General features: G+C 37.4%; 1 protein-coding gene across 1 annotated transcript in view; it reads right to left on the bottom strand.

Annotated features, from left to right (window-relative positions):
* PTPRD (protein tyrosine phosphatase receptor type D) overlaps positions 1 to 27,793 on the bottom strand; it is a 1,483,320-nt gene that overhangs the window by 1,309,402 nt on the left and 146,125 nt on the right. Inside the window, exon 2 of the mRNA XM_058672196.1 lies at positions 15,567 to 15,608. The gene's annotated coding sequence lies outside the window, so the exon portion shown is untranslated. The remainder of the gene's footprint in view (positions 1 to 15,566; positions 15,609 to 27,793) is intronic.

Raw genomic sequence — 27,793 nt, 5'->3', positions numbered from 1 at the left:
TGCATCAGTCGACAACCAATCACCTTGTCCCCATTTATGTTACAGCCAGTTTAACTTCTTAGAAAGGCTGTGAGGTTTACAATCAGTCAAAACTGCATTCTTCCGTCATATGTTAACTTAGATGCATTACGTTTCAAATTCCCCACCAAAGTTTGGATATACCACTCTTGTAGAATATTTATGTTAACTCATCCATTCAAAACTATGTGTGTAGACTAAACCATCTTACCATCAACAGAACACTATCTCCTGGTTTCACACTGTCTCCCAGCTCGTTATCATCATAACTTTCCCTTACCCCTGGAATCCACATTAATATTTCTTGTATGTTCTTATTAGGAACCTGTCTCTGACCTGGTTAAGATGTAATTACTAACACTTTGGAAATGGTCACATGTTGATAATCCCCACTACCATCTGTGCTGGAAAAATTGTAGTTCGGGTGTTAAAAGTCCCCAAATAACCTTGATTGTGTACACTGCAAGCAGAACCCAGCATCTGACATTTGAACTACTCCTCTTTCATCTCAAGAATCAAAGTGACCAGGAAAATATCTCACTTTCTCATGTGTCACACTTCAGTTTTATTTTTGTTTTTGTACAGAAAAAAAAAAAATCACACCTTTCCATAAGAAAGCAAACACAAATATTATTTAGTGCCATCCAGTAGACTCATTCAGTGGACTCATGTGTGCCATTCAGTAAACTTTTCCTTATTCTTATTAGTGTTTAATCTGGGTTTAGGCATGATGTTTTTCTTTAACGAAAGAAACAAAGAACAGTATAGATTCTCATCTGTGGACTGTGTCATGTGAACCCAGGAACAGGGCCTGTGAGGGTGAAATGGGTGGAAGGAGGCCAGTCCCAAGTTGGCTACACCCGATAATTAAACAGAAGCAGCACTGAAGAAGTGTGATGACTCAGTACTTGGATTGCTGCAACTCAGAGAATAGCTTGGTCTGAGTTCCAGAAACCTAGTTTTGGAGTGGCCCAGCCAAAACTATTTCGGGTATTTTTGGAGTGAACCAACACATGGGGTATCTGTCTACTTCTAACTTTCAGACACATATATCAATATTCTTAACAATTGAATAATACATTTTGACAATAACACATGCCTACAAAATTACAGAAACATTAAATGTAATTAAGGTAGATGCAAACTAACCAATGAAAGTATGGGATGAGGGTGTGTTTAAGAATATGAAAGGTAGCATTTAGGGATTTTTTTTTTAATTGCATGGGATCCAACATTGTGGCTCAATGGCTTAAGCTGCTGTTTGAGACACAGGTATTACACACCAGAGTGCTTCTTTAAAGTACTGACAACCATGTTTCCAATCTAACTCTACACTAACGAACACGCCTAGGAAAGCCACACAAAATGGTCAAGTAGTTGGGTCCTACCACCCATTCAGGAGACCCACATAGAGTTCCATGCTCCTGGCTTTTCCATGGTTTAGATCGCATATTTGGCCGTTTGGGATGTGAATAGCAAATAGATGGTCTCTCTCTCATTCTGTGTGTATGTATGTTGCTATCTTTAAAATTAATTTTAAAAAATTAAAAATTGTCTTTGTATAATTCCAGGACTTAAAACACTACTAAGCCTATTATTTTTTTACAAACTCCATTTTTTTAGATTTTACCCATTGTTTAATTTGTACCTTTGAACAGGTCCTCTCCATCGTTTTCCAAATTTTGACAGCCCTAGTAAGATCTCCTGAAATCCTCTTGAAACTTACATGTAATCTAAGCTGGTACAGAGAGTAGAAATATTGGCTGTGGTGATAATTAAAATAACAATGCATTCATATGTAGCTGGAGTGACTAACTCAAACTTCGAACTTTGTTGTACTGAATAGTTAACAATCCCTTTGAAAAATACATACTTCATTTTGTGCATAATCTGAATTATACATCATAGTCTTCCCAATGCTTTCCTTTTTGTGTCTAAGCTACAAATCAAAAGTCTATGCATTTTTCGACTGGAATATCTCATATAGGATAGTGTTAGTAATACAAAAGCTGTGACAAGCAAGAAAAACTCTAATGTTAAAACTCTAATAAGTAGAAATTGGATTGACAATATACTTTTTGAAGGTTAAAATTATTCCATATTCAGGAATAGACAATGGTTCTATATTTTATTCTCTACAGTCTGTTGCAGTACTTTCCAATTGAATATTCAAAAGCTATTTCTTGATGCTTTCTCTAAACATTGTATGTATATGGACAACTAACTCCTGCCTTCTACCTGTCTGGATTTTCAGATATTACCTCCCCCCTCCACTATCTCTGCATCATCATCGCACATATTCAAAAATAGTGTTCATAAGAGCACTCCAAATTCAACTATTTAAAAAACGATTCAACGAGGAAACTGGCAAACCACATGAAAAGAAATTTCAAAACGAGAATATACATCTAGAAACAACCTCATTAAATTGTGTTCAAAAATCAATAGCTGGGCCCGGCAGCGTGGCCTAGCGGCTAAAGTCCTCGCCTTGAACGCACCAAGATCCCATATGGGCGCCAGTTCTAATCCCGGCAGCTCCACTTCCCATCCAGCTCCCTGCCTGTGCCTGGGAAAGCAGTCGAGGACGACCCAAAGCTTTGGGACCCTGCACCCGCGTGGGAGACCTGGAGGAGGTTCCTGGTTCCCGGCTTTGGATCGGTGCAGCACCGGCCGTGGCAGCTCACTTGGCGAGTGAATCATCGGACGGAAGATCTTCCTCTATCTCTCCTCTCTGTCTCTCCTCCTCTCTGTATATCTGACTTTGTAATAAAATAAATAAATCTTTAAAAAAAAATCAATAGCCACTAGAGAAATGAACATTAAAAGGACAGAGAAGTATCACTTCAAATGTATCACAACTGCTTAAGCATAAAATACTGAAAAAAACAAATGTTGGCAGAACATCAAAGGCTATGAGAGACCCTGGAGAACTGGATCACTCATACATTGTTGATTGTGGAAAGGGAAAAGGCTGCAGCCACACTGGATGACAGTCCAACAGCTTCTTACAAACCTAAACATGAAATTGCTGTAGAGTGTAACAACTGAAATCTTAGGCATGTATCTCACATTCTTTGAACAACCAAAAACTAGATTCAGCCTAGATGTCTTCTAAGACAAAAATAAACAGGCACATATAGACACTGTAATACTACTCAACAGTAAAAATGAAACTACTGTTAATATCTGCAACGACTGGTTGGATGACCAGGAAGCTAGGCTAAGCACAAATCCAGGATCACAAGGCATGTTTCTAATTACAGACCTTTAGTGAGAATGATTGGGTTTCACATATGGGGTTCAGGACAGGGGTCAACAGATGTTAGCGGAGGATGGAGGTGGATAAAAAGTAAATATTGTTATGAAAGGGCAACATGAAAAATCCTTACGGTGAGGAAACCATTCGGTACCCAGGAGCAAGCATGGTGGCTTAACTCAATTTCAACATCCAGAGAGTAGTTTTAAGAAATGTTACCACTGAAGAAAGCATAAAATGACTTTTATATTTTCAGACTACATGGTAATGTACAATTATTTCAATGAAATATTTCAGTTAAAATTAAAAAAAATTGCTCTCTCTCTCATGGCCTCTTTCCTCCCTAAAGTAGATAGAATTACAACTATCCTAAATCTAAAACTGGAATTCCTCTGATACTCACCCCTTTTCTTCTTATTCTTTGTTAGCTTATTTGCTAAACATATTTTTAAATTAATATAGTATTTAAAAAACTGATATATCATCATGTAAGAAACAGACAGTGACCGAGAATTCCCACCTGCTGATTATCTAAAATGTTAAGGGCCAGAGTTGAGTTGGGCCTGAACAAATAGGAGCCAGGAACTCAATGGATAGGGGTGGGGAAATAGAAAGGAGGTAGATAGTTACAAAAGGAGTTCTTGGCTCCAGGTTTGTCCGTATCTCTCACGTGGGTGGGGAAGTGATCTAATTACTTCAGCAGTTACCTGCTGCTTCCAGAGTATGCAGCGGAGGAAAGCTAGAATCCAAAGCACAGTCAGGCTCAAAGCAAAACATTCATACATGGGATGCAGGCTTCTTAATGGCTAGCCTAGAGCCTAATCCTAAACACAATGTGTTTTAATTTTATATAGTTTGTTATTAGTCTTCATGGGATATCACAACAAAATACCATAAAGATTGTGGCTTAAAAAGACAAGCTTCTTAACTGAGCTCCAGCCTGGGAATAGCCTACATCAAGTGTGAAAGCATCACCTCCATGGCTAGCCTCCAGGTTCTGAACTTCAAGAAAATATAACCCTCTTTTCACAGCTCTGCAGAACAATGCAGCCTAGGTTGCTGGCCCACTGAAATGGTGGCAGGAGTCTTCACGTCTTCTCCATCATCAATATGGTTTTCCCCATTTTTTAAGAACGGGACATATTTGTAGTCAAATACACTCGTACTGTTTTGGTATAATAATAATAAAAGCTGTTTTCTTCCTTTTTTGTCCCATCTCCATCCTGTCTGATTCAAATGTGTAGGGTTTCTGCCCCCCACCCCCATAATCTTGTAAGCTCTTTACAAAGCGACAGTGTATCTATACTCTTGGTAGTGTCTTCAGAATGTTCATTCCTTTTTTTTTTTTTGCCATACAAACAGGCTCAACATTTTCCACATCATCTTTAAGTTTTGGTATCTTCTTCATAAATACCTCTACCTTCATTTCATCTTCTTTTCAACGTCTTACTCTACATAGTTACTCTTTTAGCACTCCACTTAGAACATTCCTTTATTAAACAGTTCATTCCAATGCCTATGAGTTCTACCTTCCACAAAATATTAGAATACAGTTCATCCAACTTCAACTGCTTTTCCTTTGATAACATTATTTTCATAATCATAGTATACAACTCAAACCTCTTCCAGTCTTTGTTCACTATGAAGTCCTCAAGCTGTATCTTAATTTTACAAGTATTCACAGCACTATTCTATTTGTTGTTACAAAATCCGTTTCACATATAACTTCAGTTAACATCACAAAATCCCATAGTCTGGGTGATTTAATGGAAATTTATTTCTCCTAGTTCTAGAGTATGGGAAGACAGATGTCCAGTTTTTTTTTCTTTCTTTCTATTCTGAGGTCTCCTCTCTGGTTAGCTGACATGTTGCTGTGTGGTTGAATCCTCTCTGCATACATGCACAGGCGAACTCTCTTCTTTTCACACAGCCACCGATTTTGTCAGATAAGAATCTCACTTTGTGATCTCATTTATCTCTTCGAATCCTTATCTTGATACACAGTCATATTATATTAGTGTTTCTCTATGTGGATTAGGAGTGGGGATGACACAATTCAGTCTAAAGAAATTATTACCTCTGTTGCATAACTGCCACTGTTTTTGCAGCTGCAAACAACATGCATTTATCATCTCATAGTTTCTGTGAATTAGCCAAAGAATGAGTTATCTGAGGCCTTTGCCAATGCCATAATGGAGGTTATACTTTCTTATCCAGAACTGCCTGGCAAAACAGTCACTTCCAAGTTTAATGAGGTTGCTGGCAGAATATTTCCTCACAGTTAAAGGACCAGAAGCCTTCAGCTCGCCCTGGCCAGAGATGCCACTCAAGCACCTTGAAACAGCCTGAGCTCTGAGTAGCTGCCACAGTTTTCTGCCACATAGCTCTCCCCAGAAACCCTGTCACAACATATCCGTTTACATCTTCATGATCAGCTGAACAGCAAGAGTGAGCTGGATAACAAGATGAAGTCTTGTGTAAGGCAATATCCTCATCAAATTGGCGTTGTATCGCCTTTGATGAATAATACAGCATCATTTCAGCAGTGACATCCCGTCACCCTGAATTCACAGCTCCGAAGACAGTCAGAGGTCCTGCTCACACGCAGCAGGTGATCACCCAGAGGCATGAACGTCAGCAGGCAGAAATAACAGGGATTTCCCTGGAGTGGGCTTACTAGTCATCAAATAAGACGTAAGATGCTTCATGAAAAAACAGCAATCACACTTTTTACTCAATACATGGATGATCATCAGAGCGGATGATTCTTGGAGGGTTTCACTCTTTCCCTTTGTTTCTGATTCTTCAAGGAATTTGTTAATACATTACATTCTTGCAGTCACAGGAAGTGCACCACAATTACAACACAATTTTTATCAATTTTCTTGTTGATGTGATAGCAAAAAGAGAACAGATTGAATTGGGACAGATACGAATTTAAGATTATAATGATACTTTTGCGCACTCCTCCTCTCCCTTTCATTTTATAATATAATCAAAGCCTTAATGCTCCAGAAAAAAAAAGACTCCAACAAGTAAAAAGATGCTAGCTCAGCAGGAATATATGAAAGGGTTAGGAGCAACAATATGATGTAAGTATAACAATGTCACTCAAATAAAGCACATATTAATTAAATTGATCACATATAAACTATGATAGTCTATCATTCTTAACCATTATTTTGACAAAGATGTGAAAGTTTGAGAAAACTATTTGCATTCTTGTTGTTTGATTTTCAATTTTGTTTTTAAATTTTCAGCTGCCACATACAAGGGAGAACATAACAGTATTTGGTTTATTTCACTCAATGCAATGTCACCAAGTTATATCATTTTGATGCAAATTGTAGAATTATTTTCTCTATAGCTGAACACTATTCCCATGTAAATAGCACACTTTCTCAACTCATCTGATGAAAGATCAGTTGACTGAAAAAAAATATTTTTGCTAATATGTACAGCTCTATTACAAACATGGTGGTAGAGGGATGTCTTTGATGTGAAGCATTATATCCTTTGAGAGTATGTACCAAATATTCTCCATTGCATAAGCAAAGAATATTGATACTTTGTGTACTTGATTTTTTCTTTTGTAAATGCTTTACAATCTTTGTTGTAGATATCTTTCATTTGTTTTGTTAAATTGACTCTACATATTTGACTTCTTTTGATGACTATTGTGAATGAGATTTCATTCTTGATTTTTTACAGTGATTTTATCATACGTGATTTAAATTAAAAGGTCTTGGTTTGTGTGTGTGTTTTAATTTCTGTAATTTTGCTAAACTGGTATGTTGAATCTAAAACTCTTTGGTTTTAGGTTATTCCATGGATAATATCATGGCATTTGAAAACATGGATGATTGTATTTTTTTTCCTTCTAATTTTGATTTTTTTATCCTCTCAAACTGCTCTTGCTAATACTTCTGCTACTATTCTCAGTAATAGTAAAAGTGGACATCCTTGTATAGTTCCAAATGTGAGCGGAAATATTTTTAGCTTTTCCCTACTGAGGTTAAGGCTAGTTATTGATTTATTTTATGCAGCATTTTTAAATCTGAGCTGAAGTTTCACCTACAGTGAAGACATGGAGGGTTTTTTAAATTAATTTATGTTGAATTTTGTCAAAGGCTTTCCTTATATCTGTTGAGATGGCACATGATTTTTTTGTACTTAATCCTGTTAATAAAACTGATTTGTCAACCTTAACCACATTCTGCCTTTGGTATGAACCTTACTTGTGACCTATGATCTTCTTGATGTGATTTTTGGATTTGATTTGCTCGTATTTTGTTGAGAACTTTTGCATCTATCTTCACCAGGGATATAGAGCTGTAGTTTTCCTTTTGTGGCCTGTCTTGGTCCAGTTTTGGTATCACATTGATGCTGATCCTATAGACAGTGTTTGGAAGAGGTCCATCTCATCCAAAATTTTTAAACAACTTAAAAATTATCTAATTAATCTTTTAAATGTAGAGTTTAGTAGTAAGACCAACAAGCCCTGGAACTTTGTTTCAATCTAGTTTCTTATTATGGATCTATTTAATTTGCCTATTATCTCTTGATGTAATCTTGTTACATGTTTATATGATTTTGTCTTTCTTTGAAGTTTTCAAATATCCTAGAAAATAGGTTCTCAAAGGAGTTTTTTGTGATCCTTTATTTCAATGGTGTTGTTTGAAAGGTCTAGTGTCTCACCTAATTTTATTTGAGTTTTCCTTTTTCTGTTTGTCTAGCTAAAGTTTGTCTATTTTGCTTCTCCACAAAAGCCTGATTTTCATCTTGTGCCATTCTTTATATATTTCCGCTCTAATCCCTATTTTTTTCCCTTCTGGTGGCTTTGAGTTTGATTTATTTTTCTTTTCTACGTTTTTGAGAGGCATCATTAGATCATTTGAGATACTTCTTTTTCCATGTAAGTACTTACTGCTATGAACTCCCTAACAGAGCTTTCACTGTATCCCGCAGGTTTTGATATGTTGTGTTTTCATTCTTTTATTTCAAGAAAGTTGTTGATTCCCATTACAACCCCTCAGTGATTCATTGAGCACTCAGTACATCTTGTTTAAGTTTCATGAACTTAAGAATGTTTTTCTTGTTGATTTCTAGTTTTATTTCTCTGTGGTACAAAAAGATACACAGTATGATTTGTTTTTTTACATTTACTGAGACTTGATTTGTGGTTTAATGTATGGTCTATTCTAGAAAAAAATATTTCATATGCTGACCGACAAAGGTGTAGTCTGCAGCTCTAGGTGAAAAGTTGTATAAATGTCTGTTAGGGCCATTTAGTCAATAAGGCAGTTCAGTTCTGATGTTTCTTTGCTGAATTTCTATCAGTATGATCTGTGCACTGATGAGAGTGGAGTGCTGAAGTCAATCACTGTCATTGTATTGGAGTCTATTTCTCCCTTTAAATCGAATTACCAATTATACCTGCTTTTTTGAATTTAATACTGCCATGTGTTTTCATGATGTTGACTCCAAAGCATCTCATAATGGTCTGGTGATAATAAATCATCTCAATTTTGCTTACCTGGAAATAACCCATTTTTTTCTTTACTTCTAAATGATAACTTTCTGTATATAATATTCTTGGTTTGAAGTTTTCCTTCTTTTAAGATCTTGAATACATTATCCTATTCTTATGGCTTATAAGGTTTCCGTGGAAAAGACTGTTGTTAGCCTAATTGGCTTTCTTTTATGTGTAATGTGATGCATTTTTCTTGATGTTTTTAGAATGTTCTCCTTGTCCTTAACCTTTAACAATGTCACCAAAATATGCCTTGAAAAAAAATTGATGTTTGAAGTCTATGTGTGGCCCTTTGAGCCTCTGTGTCTAGATGTCCAGGTCTTCTTAAGCCCTGGGAAACTTTCCAGAGACACTTCACTTAGCATGCTTATAGTGCCCCTTTCCTTCACTTTTCTTATAGAAATCCCTATGGAATGTAGGAGATGTTCAAGTGTATTCTATATTTTATAATTCCACTTAAAAAGTATTTTCTCTTTTTGTCTGATGGGATTATCCAAGGCAAAAGACTGCGGCAGATCCGAAATTCTTTCCTCCACTTGTTCTGTTCTGTTGTTAAAGGTTTAATTCCTAACTTTTCATTTCATTGTCAGTATTTCTATTTGGTGACTAAGGATTTGTATCTTCTTAGCTAATCCGTCATTCATCTCACTGATTTCCTCATGTCCTTAAGTTATCTATATTCTCTCACACCACTCTGAGTTTGCTTACAAATATTATTTTGGAATCTCTTCTTGGGGTGTGGGTGTATACATATATATATGAAATATATAAAATATATAGACATATATTTTTCAGCTTAGTAGTTAATTATGCAGAAATATGTTCTTTTGGAGATGCCACACTACCTTGCTTCCCCATGTTCTCTGTATCCCTGGGTTGACATCTGCAATCTGGTGGAAAAGCACTGTGTTTATTCAGTAGGTTTCATTGGGAAAGAGTTATAATTTAGACTATTACTTGTATCATTGCTTTGACTTTGGTTATGTGAGCCCAGAAGTATAGCCTCTGATATATTTTGCTTTAATCAGTGTCATTTACTGATCTAACCTACTGAAGACTGTAGAGGCAGAACATATTTTGGTGAATGTGGGCATCATAGTGTCAGTTGCGGATTGTAATAACCAAGGCCTTGTTCTTCATGCTGCTGGAGACAAACTGCTAACTCCATCTTCCATTGGCAAGTCTGACTGATACTAGAGCTTGCAGCTCTAAAAGGTGTAGCTCTAGGGCTGTCTGATTTGGATGTTTCTTGTCCTTCCTCAAGTCCTGATAGCAGAGCACATCTGGTGGGAGGGCTTTTGCTTTCTGTGAATCTGATCTGCCTTTCTACTAAAAGTAAACAGAAAAAAAAAGCAAGCAAGCAAACTGAACCCAAGTATTTGAGCCAAAATACTAAGGGCATGACACTGAGTTATCATATATATATATATATATATATATATATATATATATATATATAAATGAAAGAGAACTTTCATGTGATGATTCACTCCCCAATTGGCCACAATGGCTGGAGCTCAGCTGATCCAAAGCCAGGAGCCAGGAGCTTCTGCCAGGTCTCCCATAAAGATGCAGGGTCCCATGAAGACAGCTTTGGGCTATCCTCAACTGCTTTTCAAGGTCACAAAAAAGGAGCCAGATGGGGAAGTAAAGCAGCCTGGATATGAACTGGCACCCATTTGGGATCCCATCGCACACAAGGCAAGCATTTTAGCCATTAGGCTACCATGTCAGGGCCCAAGGTACAGTATTTCTAAGCCATCTATATTTCTATTTTTTTTTTATTTCAATATTGTTTATATATTGAAAGGGATGCACACCTATGTGTTCCTCTTATTAGGTTGGGGAGAATCAGTTACCAAGGAAGATGGGTAGGACAAATGTTTTAGGGTTTTTTCTTTTGTTTTGTTTTCCTTCTGGGTTCACAAGGGAGGAGGTAGAGGGGTCCTGGAAATGAAGCACAGTCATTTGATGATGCCTTACAGACCCCATGGTGGGGAAGAGAGTTCTAAGAGTGTAACTGGAGTGGTTTCTATAGTTTTGAGAAGATAGTAGTTTCATTGCTCCCAGGTTGAGAGAAATCTTTCCAAGGTCTATTGGTTGACATAGTCCATCTTATTGCATCCATAGACCCAGAAACATGCTGCAAAATTTGGTCAGGAGAATTGTCTAACCTGTTCTGCTTCCCATGTCTGATGAGGCAGTTGACATCCCCTATTGGCCTAGATGAGCCGGCAGTGATAGCCCCTGTGTGATTGTGAGCATGCTATGTATTGCATAGGAGTCAGCAAATGAAGAGGCCCAGTCCTGATACATGTACTCAAAGCTGGACCACACATCCTGTGACTTACCCTGTGGACAGGGTCTGAGCCCAGCAGTCTTATTTGGAAGGCCCCCAAGAAATCTCATCTGATGTGACCTACTTGGATATCTACCCAACCCCAGACGCAGCCCTCAACTGTGCTTATAGCTACCACCACATTGTCCATCCTGGCCCACCCACAGCCTGGTTCTTGTGTTCATTTGCAACAAGTATAGTCCAGTAGGGAAATACCTATAGTTACTCTGCCAGGAATTTCCCCAGTCCTTCATCTTGCACCTGCCATCCCAGCAGGTATTGCAGCTTAGCACAGCCTGGCCTGCCACCACAGCCGGTTCTCACACTCAAACCAGTGGAAACAGTGCCCCAGGAAGGGAGTCTGCAAAGTTTTTCTACTTGGCCTGCTCCCAGTCCTGAGTGTTGCATGTACCAGCAGGTGCTGTGGCCAAGTCTGAGATGGCCTACACCCAGTCTTAGTATTTGACAGCAGGTACTACAGCCTGACTCAGCATCAGCTCTTACCAATGGGCACAGTAGCCTAGCCCAGCCTGGCCCACCTCCAGATCTCATATGAACTGGTGGGTGTTGCAGTCCAACCTGGTCTGGCCTGCACTCTGTCCTGACTCTCACTCAAACCACTGTGTGCTCTGGACCTGCCTAACCCAGCCATCCTCCAGAGCCAGCTCACACACAAATGTCTCCACAAATGCCTACTCTAGCCTGCTCCTAGTCTCAGCTCTCTTGCTTACCAGCAGGAGCTGCAGCATAGCAATGGAGTTCTCCAATTTCTCCTACTAAGCCTGCCACCAGCAATGGATCTCAAATGTGCCTATAGGTGCTGCTGACCAGACTGACATGACTGGCCCTCAGTCCTTGTACTCAGCAGTGGGTACTGTGGCCTACCCTGAGTGTCTCACACCCATGCTGTTCCCACTGATGGGTGTTACAGCTTTGGCCAGCCTGGCCCACGCCCAGACTCAGACTCATGTGATCTGGCGGGTTAAACAGTCTAGCCAGGACTTGAACATGCACATTCTGGCTCTTGTGATTGCCAGCAAGTGCTGGAGCTCAGCCCAGTTTGGCCTGCCCCCAGACCCAGTTCAAATGCATGTCAATGGATGCTGCAGCCTTGCCCAGCTTGGTCTGCCTATAGCCACTGCTTTAATGTTCACCAGTGAAGACTGCAGCCCAGCTTGGCAGTTTCAAGAGATACATTACCAGGCCTATTCCCAGCCCCAGCCCTTTTTAATGTTTGTGGGTGCTTTGATCCAGCCTGGCCTGGCCTACCTACTGTCTCAGCTCTTACCAGAGTGTTGCATTCTAGCACAACCAAACATGGCTCATACTTAATCCTTGCTCTCTTACTTGCCAGTGAGTACTGAGACTTGTTGCAGCTTGACATGTCCTCAAACTTGGCCAACAGAAATGCTGATGAGTGCTGCAGCCTTGTCTGGCCTGGCCTGACCCTAGCCTATGACTTGTACTCCCCAGCAGGAGCTATAGTCTGATATGGGAGTTATCTACATTCTCATACCAGGCCTATCCCCAGATCTAATCCCATGCATGCCGTGGGGGTAGCAATCCTGCATGGATAGCATGCTCAAAGTCCCAGCCCTTGGAAACGCCTGTGGATGTTGCAGCCTAGACCTACTTAGCCTCCACCAAGACCTGTGAGTGTCAGGTGAGTTCATGCCAAGTGAGTTTCATGGCCCAGCCTAGCTTAACCTGTCACCACACCCAAGCTCTCTGCATAAATCAAGAGAAACTACTACAATTCCCTTACAGAATCTGACCCCAGATAAGGTTCTCTTGCATTTTTGTGGGCACTGTGGCCCAGTCTAATGTGGCACAACCCCTGTCCGACACTCATGAGTGGGTACTGTAGACTAGCCCAGCCAGGCAAGCCTCCCATCCCCAGCTTATGTGTGCACTAGCAGCTAGTGGACAATGCTATTTCGCCCATCCCAGGTCTCCCATGAGGAAGGGTACCTTAGTGTGGTCCTCAAATTTCTGCCTCTAAACCACTCTGACTCAGTTCCCTTTCCTACCAGTGAGTGCAGTGGCCTTGAGAACGGAAGTCACCAAAAGTCATTCCTTCCATGTCAAACATTCCCTTAGACACTTCTCAGCCCTCACACTCCAATACGTCCCCAGACTCTCTTCCCCAGGTAGTCTGCAGGCCCCCTTCCTGGGGAGCATAGAATTGTGTCCCCGCCTTTACCACTTATCTTTAGAAGAAAGAAACAAGCAGAATAGAATAAGAAGCTGTGCTGGTATATTAATATAGATAAAACAAATTTGAGATTAACCAGCATAAGAATGCGCACCAGCTACTGGCTGTTTTTCTCCAAGCACTGTAATACTTGCCTAAATACAAGGCAACCAAGGCAGTTGCCTACAGCTGGGTGGTTTTTCCATTCTTGATCATGCTTACAAAAGATAAAACAAAACCAAGATTTCCAACAAAAAGAAAATAAAAATAACGACACTTGCTTAATGAAGTCCTTCCATGTTTTACAAAGAGGTGACAAAGACATTAAAAAAGATATCAGCATGTTCTCAATGATTCTTACCCCCTACAAATAGTACCCTTAGAGGATTAAGAGTAACAGTACCAGTGTTTAAGTAATTGGGCATTTACAAATGTGTATTAGAATCTTTTCCCTTCTATGCACAGAATGATCAAGATCAATATACTTAAAATAGACCATGTCAATATCAAAATATGAAGAGCAACATTTATATAACATCTATCATGTAACAGATACAGCGAGTGCCTTATGGTAATTATGCCCCTTAACATTTCAGAAAACAATTGTGATAATTATTACATTCATTTTCTATCTGAAGTTATTTGTACAAGATTCTACCATTAGTCAATTGTAGGATCAGACTTCAAACCCTAGATTGACCAAATTCAAAGCTATGATCCTCCTACTCTCTTCAACCAAGAGAACACCTAGAGAATAGCACAGCTTTCAATTCATTACCAGAAATGCCGTTTCCTCAAATAGCAGGAAGAAAGTCTAGCAATGACTAGCAGGCTTTTGCATGAAGGTACAGATGCATAGAAACAGAAGATTATTTGTGTGGGCTGTTTAATTCAGTCCCACATCAAATGCCAAGTGTAAGTCTTGAGACAACAGACTTGTGTCTGGAGGCATTCATTCTCTGTCTGGCAGTGTGCATGGGCTGGGAGGATGTTCTGAAGATATGTCTGTGTCATAATAGACAAAAATTATCAATAAAAAACACATGACATACATGGGCCAGTTTCAAATCTAAAAATCAGAGAAAATCATCCATTGTATATAGTCATGAAGTGTTCTCTTTAGCTTTATCTACAAGTAACATGGCAAAATACAAAAGTATGTTTGGGGCCACATTAAAAATCTGAAGATATTTATATAATTGCATATCCAAAGCTATTTGTATGAATTGAATAGATAGCAATTACTACATTACTCATTACCACAAACCAAAGACCAGCAGTTCTTTCAACATAAAATTGTCTCACCATGCAGAAAAACAGTGAAATGCCTTAAGAACTCATGTACTGGTTTGGAAGGACTCTGAATAGGGTAACTGATTTGGAAAAGCTTTATAAGAACTTTAATAAGACATTGTCAGTCTGTTTGATAGTTAAATGTCTTCAGAAAACTGCCATCAATTTTGCACTCAGTACCTTCTCTGGACAATCACTTCAATATCCTATGCACTAGTTTAAGCAATATTTTTTTTTAACTTCCTGCAAAGAGATTGACAATTGTGGCTCCTATAGTAAGGGTTTGTCAGTTTTCATCACTCTATACCACTGTCTTTTTAAGAAATTTGGCTCCCTTACTCTTTACTCAGAGGTTAATAGTTCACAATTTGTACCTCTTATTCAATTCATAAATTTATCTTTACTTTCAGATCATCTATTACATTTCATGACATTTTTAATGATCTTTGGTCATGTTTCTTTTGAATAGAATTTCAATTTGAAGTAACAGGCACTCTATATTGACCTTGAACTATCCCCTTGTGTTTCAGGCAGAACCTTCATATACTTATTAAGCTGTTTGCATGTTTATTTTCCTGATTGTGTCCCATTTTTAGATTAATTTGTAATTCTAAGCTAATTTCTCTATTTGTTTCTCCTGGAACTTAGAAATGTTGGTAGTTCTTATTTGATAATTTAGCTCATGTATTCAAATATCACATTTCGGCAATTCCATTTACATACATTGAAACATTTCCATCAACCTCTGAATATTTACATCGTTTCCAGATGCAGATTGCATGAATGAAGACTTTTTGAACCTAGGAAATGATATGCATTTGATAATCCAATTTCCAATTCTTTCATTTTCTCACTGATAGCATTTAACCATATCATAACATTTTATCCTCAATTTGAACAGAACCTTTGAAATATGATGTAAATGCAAACACACCTTTGTCCAAGGCACATCCTGCAACGGTCTCAGGACAGGAACCTAAGTTAAAAAGAAATTGATATAGTTAATTGAATAAGTTCAAGAAATGCTAATACACAATGGTAAAATGAAGTCCTACTTTAAACATTAATGATTACTTATAGTCTGCCATTCAAGAAACTTCCTTAAGTTTTCTTTTGAATTGATGTTTATTTACACCCAAAATGAAGGCTGTAACAGTCCATAGGACTTCTCAGTTTGAATACTCAGAAGAGCTCTATGCATTGAAAATAAGTTTTAAACATTTAGAGGTGTTAAAATGAGGTCTCAAAATATGCATTATTCCTCAGATATAGACATAGATTGAGCTCCTGATATATGAAAGTCCATTTCACACAAAAAATCCAGGCTTTTCAAAAACGCAACCATGACTCCCTGGCGTCAAAATTGAAAGATACACAGTTTTAATACTTGTGATTACAGCAAACACCTTCTGTGCATCAAAAATTGGCAGCACAACACTAATTAAAGTTAACAGTCATTTTCAGGTTAGTATTTTAAATGTTCATAGCGATACTTCTATAGTGAATAAAGATGCAGATATGAGATATAAACATGTTCAAATCAACTTGGGTATTTAACTATCAAAAGATGAAACAGATCTAAAGCCCAGCACTCCCCATCCACCCTCCCCCCGCTTTTTTCCTACTATATTAGATGCAGTACCACATTTCCCAAGATATTCCAAGATGCACTTGATCTGCATCTGAGAGCTCACACTGCAAATGTGATAATACTAATTACAAGAAATTAAAATTAAAAATCAAAATAAGACATTTTGCTCTTTTTTTCAAATTCCACATATCTAAAATTTTCATTTGTGGGGAAATAAGAAAAGTTGTCAAGGTTGCTGGCGTAATTCACCAAATTTGAGAGAAGATTTTTACCAGAAATAATAAATACCCTTTAAATGAAGTAAAACAACTTTTCTTCATTACTTAGTAGTCACAAATTCAACTAGTTTGTTTCAATCTAGAAGTACATGAATGAATAATCAAGCAAATTGGATTCAAACTCTGGTGTGAGAGCTTCTGTTTCCACTATGGTTATTACTGGGAAAGCTGGAGTTGCTGAGAGCCGCTGCGCTGAGTTGGACAAAGACGTGTATCTTCATTTTCCTTGCATATACAAATGCAATGAACTGCTCTGTGCCAACTGCTTTCTGTCCCACACTAGAATGTAATATCCCCTGGACTCCAATCCTGACTTTCAATTGCCAGGTGCCCCAACATTCAGGCAATTTTTATAATGCTCTTAAATACTTACTGTTTTTACTATGAAGTTGTGGTGAAGATTAAGTAAGTTAATTCAAGGAAATTGTTTACAACAGTTTCTGGGAGAAAAGGAAGTGACTAATACCAGCTACACACTAAAATTTTTGAAATATTTGAAAAGCAAAAACAGCTCTTCAAAATACTGTTTACTCGGGTACATATTTTTACTTAGTATTTTCATTGAAGTTATTAAATGATACATAATTACTGGGTACAGTGTAACTTTGTACCGCTAGATGTGTTTTTTAGCTAGACAATTTTTAACGTATTTCTTGAAAAAGCTTTTAATACCACCTGATGAGCGATTCAAGATGGCATAAAGAAATGAAGGGGATATAGTCGTGTAGATGGTATAATTCAGTGAACATAGTCAACTATTATGACTTATTAATTATTTCTACTTTAGTGATCATTTAACAGTATAAAACCTGAGTTTCCATTCCTCCTCTCATCAATTATTATTATTATATGCAAACAAAACTAAGGAACACAAATAAGGATGATAAATTTTGCACCACAGCAATCAAAGTAAAAAACAAAACACAGGTATTTTTAAAATGGCATTTAATAGCTACAGTTCTGTGTCTGCTACTTATTTGTGGTCTGGTATGCTATAAAGAACAGAAAATCTCCTTAATGATGAGGATGTACTTAATATTTTCCACAAGCTGAGCAAGAATCCAACTGTGCAAGATACATGGAGTGAAATTATTCTCTAAAACTCAGGAGAATCAGCAGGTTGACATGAATTTATTAAAGAAACATGTGACACTTAAAGTTGTTTTTGAGCTTAAAAAGCAAGTAGGCACATTTTAGATTCTAAAACTTTCAACCAGACCTTTGCAAATAAGAGGTTTAATCTGACTTTCACGGTAGGAAAGTATTTCCTATGATGAGCATATGATACTGTGAGAAGGGAAGAAAGTGACTTTTCTTATAAATTTATTTGAAAACCGGAGTTAGATCTTTTGCCTCTTGGTTCACTCCTTAGATGGCCAAAGTAGCCATTGCTGGACCAGCGCATATCTGGAGCTTCCTACAGGTCACCTACATGAGTGGCAGAGGCCTATGCATTTAGGCCATCTTTCCAAGAAGTTGGATGAGAAACTGAACAGATGGGACATGAACCAGCACTTATATGGGATGCAGGCATTAGATGGTGGTTTTATACCCTAGGCCACAATGACAGTGGTGACATTTTTTTGGACTGGGTTAATTGAACTTTATAATAATTTGGGGGAAGATAAAAATAAGGAGTAGGAGCAAAAAATGATCAATGCAAAAAGCAATAACAGAGGGAAAAGGAGAAATAGGGGGGTAGGCCTTTTGCACAGGGGCTTATGCTGCCATTGGAGATGCTGATATCCCCAGCAGCGATTTAGCAGGTAAGATGCTGGTTCCTCTTACTCCTCAGTTTTTATAAACTACCAAATTATGAGATCCTGTCATTACCTCACTAGCCTAGGAGGGCAAAAGGGAGGAGGAAGGACTCACACTGGTCAAAGGTCCTGAAATGATTGTTTTATTTATGAGCATCCTACTTAAACATTCATCATCTAATGCTTAATATAGCTAGCTATAAACAGGTTGTTGAATACTTGTCACTGTGCTTTTTTACTGCATGTCAACCCGAACCTCAGGAGATTATGTATTCCTACTTCTTTTCTCTGTTCACAGTGCAGAAAATAGTTCAGTGGACTGATTTTAGTTGTATTTTTCAGAAAGCTTCTAAACTCAAAACCACATATTGTCCTGTTTCAAGCAGTTTAAGTGGCAAGTTACTTACATTGCCATTGTTATTTTATAGCAAATCAAATCCAATAAGTAATAACCAGAATCATTGTTGAGAGAAACAAGTACCGTAGTCTTCATGTCTCAATTTACACTCAACTAACTGAACTCCTACAGACCTAATGTTTCTACTGATATTTGTGCAAAGATAAAACATACGCAATAACTTGACTTAAAAGGAATCCTTGGGGCCAACATTGTGATGTACCAGATAAAACTGATATCTACAAAACCTGTATCCCTTTTGGGTACTAGTTTTAGACGCAGGTGCTCCACTTCGAATCAGCCCCCTGATAACATGCCTAAGAAAGTAGAAAAAGATGACCCAAGTCCTTGGGGCCTGCCACCTTGTGTGAAATCCCCAAAAAGCCTATGGCTTTGACATGGCCGACTCTTGGCCAGTTGAGGAGTGAATCAATGGAGAAAAACATCTTTCTCTCTAACTGTGTCTTTCAAATTAAAAAATCGTTAAAAAAAATTCTTAAACATATTCTATATGATGTTTAATATAAGCTCAATTGTATTTTCACCTTGTTTGCACTTCACTCCTTTGAGAATGCTTCATTACTATCATAATGATAACATTGAACCTATAAAATGTGAATTTTTTCTTAATATTAATTTAGGGGATATATAAAAAAATAAGTTGAGTTTTAGTTTTCTGATTGCCTCCAAGAATCTTATCTACAAAGAAAAGAATTCAGGAGAAAAATATCATGCCTTAAAAGAGTTCTTTAAATACAGAGAGATTTCTATCGTCAAAAGCACTGTACTGAGAAAAGGGGAGGGAAAAGATAGGAATGATTTCTCTTTCTTACAATTGTGGTTCAGCAAAAGGTCTAAGTTTACAGCAAAGTTGGAAATGGTTAGGTACACATCACAATACGATGTTATGGGACTTAAAAACCTTTCCTAGGTTTTGACAGCAGTTAAAGATGGTCTTACAATCACAGGTTGAAGTTAACAATTACCCCACTATAGAAAACTATTTCTTACTCCTAAATAAGATAATCACCACAAACATTTGTTTATTATGCCCAATGTGAATACTTTGATTGGTAAAAACTATTTCTCCTACCTTTATTAAATGCTAGATCCAATAAATTTGAATATCAATATACCTATAATATTCAGATGTGCAAAGCAAGCCATTTTTGCATTTGTATTATGATCTATTTATTTAAAGGTATCTAGTAAAATGACAGCGTATGTATATTTAAGATCATGTGTATAAAACTAATATCAGTAATAAATCATTTGTCATAGCTTCTTCATAATGTGAAATATAAAATCTTCCGCCATTTATGGACAATATTGGATGTATCTCTTTGCCAACTGTAATGGGATCAGCCATGTCAAACATGTCAGGGAGACGAGCATAATTCCTTGAGCATATCATGGAAGTTTATTTCTGATTATATCATTTTCTCCTCCAAGTTGTAAGGCGATCACGAGAGTGAGCGGTACACTCACCCTGTGTTACCTTATTTAAACATTAAGACTTCAAAATAATTTACTTTTCAACCTATTTGAGTGTTTTTGTATGTATGAAATTTATTTCTTCTTAAATTTATTTATGATACAGTTCCATAGGCTCACTGCTACCCCCCTTATCAGTTCCCTTCCTCCAACTGATTTCAGCTAAATTATTTGAACGGTGTAGTCCTTCAAAAACAGCCATGAGCCCATCATTCTGTTATTTAACTATCATACAATTGTAGATATAGACAATGGAAGAAAGCTCAGCATTCTATTGTCAAGACATACTTAATAGCTTAATTATGAATCCATCTTTTATTTGTAGAATAAGCATACTGCAATGTATCTTCACTTCTCGATATGCTAGTCTTCATTATACAGTTCCTCTAGAGGACTACATGTACGTGATGTTTACCTCTATATATATTGATCTTACATTTTGCAGGAAGGTTGTTTTATATCAGCAAGAATATATATTTGTCCTTTTGAGATTGGGTTATTTCACTGAACATAAGGATCTCTAGTTGGAACCTTTTTGTTGCAAATGGTAGAATTTCATCCTTTTTAATGGTTGGGATTATTCCATAGTTTCTCTATCCACTCTTCTTTTGATGGGTATCTGGGCTATTTCCACATCTTTACTACTGTAGATTATGCTACTGTAAATAAAGGAGTACAGGTCATTTTCTCATACACAATTTTCATTTCCTTATTATTTCCTGAAGTGCAACAGCTTGGCCATACTGCTCATCAGTTTTCAGTTGTCTTAGTACTCTCCATACTAACTACCAAAGTGTTTAACCCATTTTGGACAAATCACTCACCATTCCATTCTCATTCCCTACTATTGTTAACTCATAATTTTGAGATCATATGTCTCTTCAGAATTATCAGATCCCATATTATGCTGTATTCAATGAGTGAATCTATATATAGAGTGTGATCAGTTAATTTCTATCTTCTAATAAAACCAAAAGTGTTTGTGCAGGCGAAGGAGTTAAAACAATTTAGAATGATCACAATATACATTTTTTTCTTCCATAAAACATGCTAAGTGGGGCCCTGTAGAGTGGCATAGCTGGTTAAACAACACTTGCATTGTCAAGATTCCATATGGGTGCCTGTTTGTGTCCTGGCTGCTCTACTTCCAATCCAAATCCTTGTTAATTATCTGGGAAAAGCAGAATATGGCTCAAGAGTTTAAGTACCCACCACCCGTAAGAGACCTGGGTGAAGCTCCTGGGTTCTGGTCTTAACTTGATTTTCTTTTGATGCTTTTTCTTAGGAAGTCAGTATCTTCTCCTATATCTTGCAAAGTATTTCCAACAATACAGTTGTTTGTGGCCAAATGGGGTAAACTGAAAACCATTATGCTAAGGGAAATAAGCCATCCCAAAATGTCAGATATCATATGTTTGATCTAATGCAAGATAATATGATGTCAAATCTAAGGATTTTACATGTGAATTCTACCTTATTGCACTTCCTAATTATTTGTAACTTTGTAATCAAGCCTTGTGATGTAATCCTTTAATCACCCATAAGAAGCTGATTATAACCACCTGAGATTGTCAATGTCCTTTTTATCACTGTTATTGCTAGTGCCCATAAGTAACAATAATCTAGTCCTTACTGTACTTTCATCAATGCCACATGGGACACACACTGGCATTTTTTCCTACAGGAAGATGTTGGACACTCCTTTTCACCACCCTTGCGTTACACTGATACCTTTTTTACATGTTCATCAACTTCCTGGAAATTAATGTTCACCACTTTTTTCTCCCCATAGTGGACTGCACCTAATAGGATGCATAATGAAAGTGTACTGGAAATTAATGTTCATAGGTGGAAACAGAGAAGTATGTCGCCATGGATGCAGTACAGGGATTCGCTCACAGTAAAAATGGCTGATAATCTCCTACATTGTTGGGAACTTGGGGAAGGGGAAGGCAAACCCAGTGCCTATTAAACCATGCCATTAAAAAAAAAAAAAAAAAAAGCTATAGTGGATTACAATCCTGTATGCCTGAAGACTGGGCTGCACAAAGGAATGAAGAAAAGGCCATTTGGAAACACACAGAGGATAACTGTCAGAAAGTCAAGCAAGGACAGACTCCTGGAAGAAACTGACTCTGCTGACGTAATTCATTTTAGACATAGATTCAATACTTTGGAGGAACATGCTTCTGTTATTTTCAGCTACCTAGTGTATGATTCTTCATAAGCATGGTGCTAGGAAACCTTTTGGTCATTTCTAGTGAGAACTGTATTGTCAATGATGTATGCAAGCAGAATGCAAGTGAAAATTTTCTTCAACATTCTCTAATATTTAATATTTACACCCCTCTCCCATGGACTTGCATATGCTATCTTAAATGACTCATTGAGTGGTCATCTGTCAGTAGATAATCTCTGTCTCTCTAAACATGTTCTCTGAAGCCAAGGAAAGATAAACACAAAGATATCAGTTACTGAGCAGAGTCATTCGTCTGTCTTTGGAGATTTCTGTCTGCAAATAATAATATCCCTCTCATACAGCAAGGTGTTTGTGTTTTGTTTCGATAGTAACAAGCAGGTGTGATGAAGCTGCCATCCTCACTCATGGCTGATGGCAGCATAAATTGGAAAGCAGTTTTCCAGTATGTATTGGAACCTAAGAAAATATCTGTTCCCTCTTTCTCTGTCATTTCAGCTCTTTAAATCTTTCAAAGAATATTTCACAGATGCTGCCATAGTTTTATAGGCTCTGATAGCCCAATCCAGTATTATCCAGTATTATTTACACCAGCCCCTCCTTCCAAATGAAAAAAAAAGCATAACTATATTAAGCCCATGATTCCATACTGCATAGGAAATGTTATTTTAAGTTATATGTCCAAAAATAATTTAATAGCATAAGAATACTGAGTGAATTGTTCCCTTTGTATTATTTATTTGAAAAAATAAACTTCATAAAATAAATGTGTGTGTGTGTGTGTGTGTGTGTGTGTGTGTGAGAGAGAGAGAGAGAGAGAGAGAGAGAGAGAGAGAGAGAGAGAGAGAGAGAGAGAGAGAGAAAGAAACAGATCCATCTATCTTCTTCACTACCCAAATGTCTGCAAAGGTCAGGTCAAACACAGAGGCTAAGAATTCCACCTGAGTCTGCTTTCAGTGGATGGCAGAGGTTCAAGTGCATGTGCTACCTTCTCTTGCTCTCCCAGGAAAATTAGCAGGGAGCTGTTCAGAAGCGGAGCATCCTGGATTTAAGCCCACAGGCATCATGCACAGGTGGTAGCTTAGCATTTGCTATGCCACAGTTCTGACCTCATAGATTCGTTTTATAAATTCTGGTGAACCACTTTGAGTATGAATCAATTCTACTGCTTGAAATTCCATATAACCAAGAAAATAAAGAGTCCCTTTCCTGTGCCAACTTGATGATGCTTTTCCTCCTTCTCCTGGGAAATAAGCTTCTTTTTATGAGAAAGTAAAAAACTCAGAATTGTAAAATGCAGATATGAGCCACAGAGGCTTTTCAGTAGAGCCGTCCATCAACTTAGGAGGCATTGGGAGAAATAGGTTTCTAGTTACAATCTGCAAATACACACCCTGAAAGCCATTTTTTATTTTCTTCTCCTTATCCTTCTTTTGTTTATTTACTTTTATTGGAAAAGGAGATCGTATTCGCAGAGAGGAGAGACAGGGAGAAAGATCTTCTGTCTGCTGGTTCACTCCCCAAGTGGCTGCAAGAGCCAGAGCTGAGCTGCTCAGAAGGCAGAAGTCAGAAGCCAGCAGCTTCTTCTGAGTCTCCCATGTTGGCACATAATTCATAATTAATTGGGAATCCATCTTTCATCTGGATGCAGGGATGCACGTTCCATTATATTGCCACGTCTGTATATGATAGACCCCCGTACTCCATCACTATACACTACCATAAGTGAGAAGCCATGAAACAAGGTCAACAACTGGTATGAATTAGAATAGCCACAACAACAACAAATTACAGTGCCATGAAAAAAGCGCCACTGAGTAACCAACTCGAGTGACAAAAAGGAAACACTTTCATTTCAGAATACTTGACTTCTCACACAACAATGCAATTGGCAAGTACACATTTCTTTTGGCACAAGGGACATGGTTGGTAATAACTTGCTGTCAGGTTCCTAGAGCCCAGGAAGAAGTTCTGTGATATTCATCTGTGATATAAAACAGTTCTTGTTCTTATCAGATATCAGCCTTTTCTGAATTCTCACAGAACTGTATCAAGTCCAAAAGACAACAAAGACCACTTACTGGAGTATTCATCATCTATATTTTCTTCCTATAAATGAAGTGTTACTTTTATTGCAGGGCACTGAGCCCTTCATTTTGAAGGGACCTGTTAGACATCTAAATACTCTCAGAAATCTTGAGGTGTGTTACGAAAGATTCTAAGTAAACATTAAACATTACAGTGTGTCAAATCCCGAAACAGATTTCTTTTGTAGTTGCTTTGTGAACACGTTATAGATTCCCAAGTCCTCAAGTCCTCAGAAAGGGTTCATCATGATGGTTTTCTCAGTTTTGCTTAAGCTAACAACTCACAACGCTTTGTCTTCTAAAAGCCAGAGCCTACAGCAATAGGAAACAGGACGACTGTGGAATTAATGCGGAGAGACATCAGTCCTGGCACTAAGCTGGGCTTGCACATCACTATTCAGAGTGTAGTGCTAGCAGCTCGCAGGAGGAGGGAAGGAGGAAACGGGTCCCTCATTATTTGAGAGCTGGAACTGAGCACTGTTTTGGAGGGTGGAGTGCTCCATTATCATCAGTCAATAACAGGCATTTATGTATCCATCACCTCACAAGATCATCAGCTAATTATATTAATAATCGGATCCCATTTTCCTTTGTCTTTTTAATTTTAGCCACAGACAGTTTCATCCATGAAGGTCACTTGCTTTATAGTGCTGCCAATGCAGGCACATCATCATTTATACTTTAGTTAAACTATTTCTCTGAAGCTAAAGGGAAGGGGTCCTCATGATTTTTAAGCCATTATTTTTTAGGAAAGATCAGGGTCCTAAATTCCAATTTTCTCAAAAACTTTATCTTTGGGGAATTCATTTTACCTATTTAACCTCATTTCCCTCAGAATAAAATGAAATAATTAGAATCGAAATCCATGGGTTCACTCAATTCTGAATCTCTGTGATATTATTCCTGTGTTTTGTTTTAGAAAGACTGGGAGAGTTCCATGTAGCATCCTAAACACCAAATATTCTCAGTGATCTCCCCATCTTTATTTCTATTCAATCCACATTTCATTATGTTATAGAGAAGGGATTATCAAAAGTAAATTCTGTTTTTCTAACTCTCCCACTCACACCCGTAAGAGCTTTACATCCCTGAGTTCAAGTGTAAGATTCTTGGTACAGGGATTTCATGCAGCAAGTGACTTGTGGACGACTCAGTCTTGCCTACTGCCATACCTTCTATTCTTGGGGAACAAACCACTGTTTCTCTGCCTAGGCTATACTCTTTCACTTTTGTGCTTTTCACATTCTGTTTATTCTTGGGATACTTTTTTCCCACTCACCTTCATATCTAAAACCTTATTCAAGCTCTTTTCGGCATTCAGGTCCATAATATCCTCTTTCCCATCTTGTTCCTGACCTTTAACATCCCTAATCTGTATTATATTACATGTCTTACATTCTTGTATCAAAACCCTGTGCAGCAACTTGCTTTCTAGGTCTTTCTCTTCCAAAACATTTGCGAATGTGGTATTTTACCTACTCAGAATAATGGTTCGCACAAAACAGGCACTTAGAAAATATTTGCTGAATGGATAGAAGAATAACCTGTCTCATGGTATAACTATTATTGGTTTCCTTTTATATTTGTTAAGGATGCAATCTTGCTTCCACCTTACAACAGAAAACCGACTATGCTAATTTAATAACGAATCAGCCCTGAGTTTGAATAAAGTTGGTAATTCTTACTAGACTTTTCCTATACTATAAAATTATTTCAAAATTGTAAATTGAAAAGGGAAGATCAATATAATATGCTTTCAAAACCAGCACTTATATGGTTTTTCCAACAACTGCTCATTTCCACTTCAGAGCACAGAAGACAGCAAATCTCATTTAACTAGATAATAGCCAGCTAATTTTATACACACATTTTCCAAACAGTCAGTACATACTTTCTCATATCCTGTGAGTTGAAAGGCATATATTCAAGGAATCAGTTTTCTCAGCATTTGCTAAAAATATGTTTTAAATTGAGCAGCTCTATGAGAATAGTCTGGACACCACTGAAAACAATTCCTGTGACTACAAAGCTTAAGATGTTCAAGTTTTACATTTCCAAATGATACGCTATCATTGCGAAACAGTGATATGATAACACTGAAATTGACCTATCCAAACTAAAATCATTCTTATCTCAGGGCCTCAGTTCTTCATTTTTTCCAGTGAGATGATCAAACAGATTTTTATTTATGATATTCTAAGTCTGGATTACTTATTTTGAAAAAAGTGTAAAATACACTGACGTATCAATTACAAATTTTCTCTATTGAAGTACTGAAACTTGCACACACAGGCATGTTTATGCATATACACACTGCACATTAAGATAAACATGTAAGTCTAGAACCATGATTAAATTTTACTCTGAAGATCTAATTGTTCTTTGTAAACTGTATTCTCATGATTGAAATACATAAAGTATTCTCTAAAGAAAAGCTAAGGACTAGCATAGAAAAACAATTAGCTTTAACACAATTAGCCAAAATGCATTAATACTCGGAAGACTATCTACAAGGCCATCTTAATATCAATACAGATGTACTAATAAAGTTTGAGCAAAGAGTATATCCCAAATGCTAGACTTAACATGTCATGAATCCTGAAGGGAAGCAATGGTCAAACTGGAGGAAAAAAATTAACTGAATTAAATTCAGTTTAAAACTATGCATTAATTGATAATTACTGAACAGAAGCATTAGTTTGAGTCCCATACAGAGGGCAGTTCTATGAAGACATAAAAGGCATCAATCACAGCAAACCTAAAACACTAAGCACTCCACTGTAAAAATTCTTTAAAAATTTCTCAAAGGGACTGCCCTCTGTTCAGCAGGTTTTTACACACTCATTGAAATATTTCAAAGTATTTCAAAGACTTTCTTTCCCTTTCTAATTCTTGAAAAACTTCAATTTTGTTTGGACAGGTTTCAATCTAGACACAGATCTTCTGAAATTTCCTTCAACTCCCGATAATTTAATGCATTTTTCTAGATATTTTCATAAGATCCTATTATTCTGCCTTTACTGTGTGCATATGCCAACCCGGCAGCTTTCTCTATAACTCTCATTGTCATAGAGATGTAGTGTCTTAAGTCCATCTTGAAGTCATAATTGCAGTTATAGTTTCAGAAGCAAATAAGATTGAGGTTTTCCAAACAATGCTCAAATCCTTTGGATCACTTGGTCATGATCTGCATTATTATAATTGCTAGTTGCTTAACAGCATATTCATTGAAGGAGCATAAAGCTTTAAGACATGAGTGAGAAAGGAGGCTTTCAAAATCTAAGTGGTAAGCATGTTCATTGAAACAAAAGAGGGATACTTTTCTAAGATTCCAACTTAATAGATGAGGAAACCTAG

Source organism: Ochotona princeps, chromosome 14 (genome assembly GCF_030435755.1).
Source record: "Ochotona princeps isolate mOchPri1 chromosome 14, mOchPri1.hap1, whole genome shotgun sequence".
Lineage (NCBI taxonomy): Eukaryota > Metazoa > Chordata > Mammalia > Lagomorpha > Ochotonidae > Ochotona > Ochotona princeps.
The sequence above is the reverse complement of the archived record's forward strand: the minus strand, read 5'-3'. Positions and strand labels throughout refer to the sequence as shown.